Source organism: Psammomys obesus, unplaced genomic scaffold, assembly GCF_907164565.1.
Source record: "Psammomys obesus unplaced genomic scaffold, mPsaObe1.curated_primary_1811, whole genome shotgun sequence".
Taxonomy (NCBI): Eukaryota; Metazoa; Chordata; class Mammalia; order Rodentia; family Muridae; genus Psammomys; species Psammomys obesus.
Window position 1 is genome coordinate 2,516,711 of NW_026596064.1, and position 4,909 is coordinate 2,521,619.

The following is a 4,909-nucleotide window of genomic DNA, read 5'->3' on the forward strand; positions in this document are numbered from 1 at the left end:
GCTCCAGCAGCTGCTGTAAAGACTCATGCACCAAGGGGTGACAAGAGTTTGGATTGGCCTGAGTCAGCAGGCCTGCTGGCGCCCGGTGTCAGCAGTTTCTTTCTGGACCGCCTCTTACCTTCTGCTGGGTGGAAGGGACCTTGCCAGCAACCGTGATTCCAGCCCCAGCCCCACACTGGACCATTGACCCTGTACATCCTATTAACTCCATGGAAGGGGCCGGAAACATGACCAGTTCCCCTCCACTGGGGTCCTTTTCATGAGGACTGAGCCAAGCTCCCTGCTCCAGGTCTGATGTGTCCTTCCTGACACTGGTTCTGAGCCCACTATTCAAAATGATGGCTGTTGCTTTTCAATCTGTGCCTCTTCTCCCTCTCCACCCCGCCCTTGCTGCGTCGCCGTCCTTCCTCAATAGGTGATGTGCTTGCCGCTTGGGGCTTTCAGTGTCTCCTCGTGTCCTCTCACCCACCCTCTTCTGGCAGTGCCTGGTAACCATGTACTGAATACACGAATAACTTGAAGATACTAGTTTTTGTTACAGCAAATTTAAAATAATAGAAACACTTTCCCCATCAGCCCAACGTATAAAAACATAAATTTATAGCCAGGCGGGGTAGTACATGCCTTTAATACTGCACTCTAAAGGCAGAGGCAGGCAGAACTGTAAATTCAAGGCCAGCCTGGTGGACATAGTCAGCTCCAGGCCAGCCAAGGCTACATAGAGAGACAACAAAACCCCATAAAACATGACGTTTTAATTCTGCAGCTTTCTGGTCCCATGCCTATGGCTTACATAGACTGGGAACCTCACAGTGACTTCTCTCATACTTGCTTGCTCTTGAGGGTTTTTTTTTTTTGTGTGTGTGTGTGTGTGTGTGTTTCCAGCAACCTCCTCTCACTATTTCCTCATTTCCCCTCCAGTCAGTTTTGCTCCCTGCTGTGGTCAGCCTCCTACATGCTACAGGACAGAGCTAAAAGCCCCCCTAAAGTTCTCAGCAGCAGCAGGAGGAATATCAGAGCAAGTTCCACACTAAATGGAACTTAGAAGCACCAAGAGGCTTTACTCCATCCCCCTTTTTTGAGGTGCTTGGGCTCAAGCCAGTGCCCCACCGTGCTAGGCAAACACTCTACCCCTGCGCTATACCCTCCAACGGACCCCTTGAAAGGTTACGGAAGGGCCTGGCTCAGTGGTTAAGAGCCCCGTCTGCTCTTCCAGAGGACCTGAGTTCAATTCCACATGGTGGCTCCCCAGCCATCTATGCCCTCTACTGCCCTCCTTTTGGCATGCAGGTGTACATGCATATGAGAGCATTCAAAATCAATAAATAAAATAAGAAAGGTTACAGAAAAATTTTTACTATGGAGTGACAGGCATGATGGCTCATGCGTATGAATCCTTCTACTTGTGAGGCTGAGGCAGGAGGACTGCCACGTGTTTGAGGTCCTCCTGAGTTACAGAAGCTCTTCTCAAAAGAGCAGGAAACAGAACCAAGGCAACATGATGAGAGGTGTGCCGGCAGAGGCAGCGTGTAGCTGCTTTGGTGCTTTTCCTTCTACTTCATCAAAGCCGGATACATTTATCTTTGGGGGGAAATCATTTCCTTTCATGGCATGGTGCTGTCTGCCTAAATGCCCAGTGCTGGGGGATCCTGGGAGCTCCCTGACCAGCCAGTCTAGCCAAAATGGCTAGCTTCCAGTTCAGTGAGAGAGCCTGCCTTAAAGGAAGCAGGCAGAGAGTAACGAAAGCAAGTGCTCGTCCTCTGGTCTCTGCAGGCACAGGTGTGCACCTGTGTACACACAAGTATGCGCCACTTCCCAACCCGTCACACCAAGACATCAGGGACTCTAATAAGAAAGAAGCAAAGGGAGGAACAAAATTAATTTTATTAAAAAATTTTTAATCGCCAAGTAGTGGTGGCGCACACCTTTTATCCCAGCACTCGGGAGGCAGAGGAAGGGGGATCTCTGTGAGTTAGAGGCCAGCCTGGTCTGCAAAGTGAGTTCTAGGAAATCCAGGGTTACACAGAGAAACCTTGTCTCGAAAAAAAAAAAAAATGTTTTTTAAATCAGGGCCCAGGAGAAAGTTCAGTCTGTAAAGTTCTTGTCCCACAAACATCAGGACCCAAGTTCAATCCCAGGACCCATGTAAAACTTAGAGGTGGTGGTAGGCACTGGTAATCTTCAAGCTCGGGAGGCAGCAAGGGGCCCCTGGGGTTGCTAGCCAACCAGTCTAGCCAAATGGGTGAGTTCTCAGGGAAGAGACCCGTTTCAAAACTAAAGTGGAGCTAGGCAGTGGTGGCTCATGCCCTTAATCCCAGCACTCAGCAGAGGCAGCTGGGTCTCTGAGTCCAAGGTCAGCCTGGTCTACAGAGTGAGGTCCAAGACAACAGCCAGGGCTACACAGAGGAAAAAAAAAAAAAAGGAAATAGACTAAGGAAGATACCTGAAGCTGACCTCTAGACTTTACACACACACACACACACACACACACACACACACACTTAAAAATAAAATATTTTAAAATTACAAATGCAAAAAAAAAAAAAGCCAAAATCTAAACAGCAACAAAGCCCACAGTTCTATTTTCCAGGGTTTCCTCCAGTATGTACTTCAACAACTCTGTCAGGCTTCAAGGTTCTGTATTTTGTGATTTTCTTTTTCTTTTTCTTTTGTTTTTGGTTTGTTTGTTTTGAGATAGAATTCAGGCCTGTGCTCATGCTAAGCATCCATTCTATTGCTGACATCCACCCCCAGGAATCACTCTGGTTCTTGAGAAGGGACTGATCTAACCTGGGTACAAATCCCATCGACAAGGCTCAGTCTTGAAAGCTGCTTTCTTGTAGTTGCCTTTTTTTCACTTAAAATGAAGCTTTGCCCATATTGTAGCAGGTTATACTCTGGATCTGGAACGCCTTAATGGCTCACAAATTAAAAGCTTGGTCCCCAGTCAGACAATATTCAGAAGTCAGATGTTGGGGAGGGGATTGGCTCATGAAACTTGACTAGCCCACTGACAGGTTCAGTTTGAGAGAGATCTTTGCGGGTAAAGAGAGTGGAAGTTGAACATTGTCCTGGCCTGCATCCCCACCTGCTATGAGGTGAGCTACTCTGCCAGGCATCAGGCTCAGAAGTAATGAAGTCAAATGACCATGGACTGGGAACTTGGGAGATGGTTTCATTGGGTATTCTATGAGTGGTTTCATCAGCTACTTTCTCATGGTGCTATGCGATCGACACCCTGACCATGAGCAATTGATGGGAGAGTTTATTTAGCTTATGACTGCAAAAGGGATAAGTCTCATGGGGCGGGCATGGCTGAAGCAGCAGGCTGAGACACCCTGTCATCAACAGCAAGCCTGTGGCAGAGAGTGCACTGTGTGGTGAGGTTACGATGTTGAATGCCGCCTCTACCGATGTCCTGCTTCCAGCAAGGCTGCACCACCTCCTCAAACAGCACCACCATCTGTGGACCGAGTAGTTAAACGCCCAAGCTCATGGTGTGCATTTCCCATCCAAACCACAAACGTGACCGGAGGCTCAGCTAAAGAGAGTTTGCATGAGAATGGTCCCCAGAAGCTCATGTTTGAACACCTGGTCCACAGTTGGAACTGTCTAGGAAGGATTAAGAAGTTAAAACAGGTGCCACTGAGGGTAGGCTTTGAAGTTTCAAAAGACTCTTACTGTTCCCAGTGTCTCTGTGGCTGCTGCTTATGGATCAAGACTTGAGTCCTCAGCTGTCCCTTCTACTATCTTGGACTCTAGGCCTTTTAAACCATAAGCCCATGTAGTGTGACATACTTTTCCTGGGGACATGGTTACACACACATCTACTCACCCCAGAAAGGAAACCTATAACAGATCAATGTGCAGATAATACCAAGGTCCACCTTGGTGAACCATGGCTTTTATTGGGGATACTAATTAAAGGAGCAGAAATGACTCAAAGACAGCTGCACCAAAGTCCACCCCAGCAGGGTGACAACCTACCAAAGCCAGGAGCCTGGAGCACACTGAACACCCCGCAGGCAGCTCAGCAGGTTGGACAGCACTTTCCAAGGGAAGCGGTTGGTCTAATACTCTTATAGGCAGCTTGGCTTATCTGAGAATGACTGTCAACAGTCTTCACTGATAACTCTGAGAAGGTGGGATCTAGTGAATCCCATCAGTTTAGGGACTTCCTGAAGCTACTTTGAGTTTATCTTCCTGTTTAAGGAGTTTCCCTGAAAGATAGAATGTTTCAATATTGAAGGAAATAGGTACACAGAAGCCCAATTATAGGGTTGGGGTTTTTGTTTGTTTGTTTTTTATAAATTGATTATCATGGTGTTTTGTCACAGCAAAAGAAAGATGACTAAGACACACATTTACTATTACATTTCTATTTTGTTGATAATATTCCACTGTGCAGCTATATCACATTTCATATACCAAGTGATAAATGAAATTTGGGTTATCTTTTTATTGTGTATTTTGTGACAAGTCTCAGTATGTACTTGGCTGGCTTGGAACTTGCTATGTAGACCAACATGGCCTTGAACTCAAAGAGATCTGCCTGCCTCTGCCTCCCAAATTCAAGGATTAAAGACATGCATCACTAGGCCTGGCTTGTTCCCCCTTTTTAGTTACTGTGAGTAATTCTCCTGTTAAATATTCATGTATAATTTTTTATTTGAACATAGGCTTTCTGTTCTCTTCATTTAGGAGCTTAGAAGGGACCTTTGTTTCCCCTGCATTCAGTGTTCTGGGTTCTCAGACTTTCAGACTAAGTTCTACACTGCTGGGTCATAGGCCTTCACACTGCACCACCAGCTGTATTGATTCTCCAGCTTTTGCCAGTGACAGGCATGCACAGGTGCAAGGAGGCACACACACACACACACACACACACACACACACACACACACACACA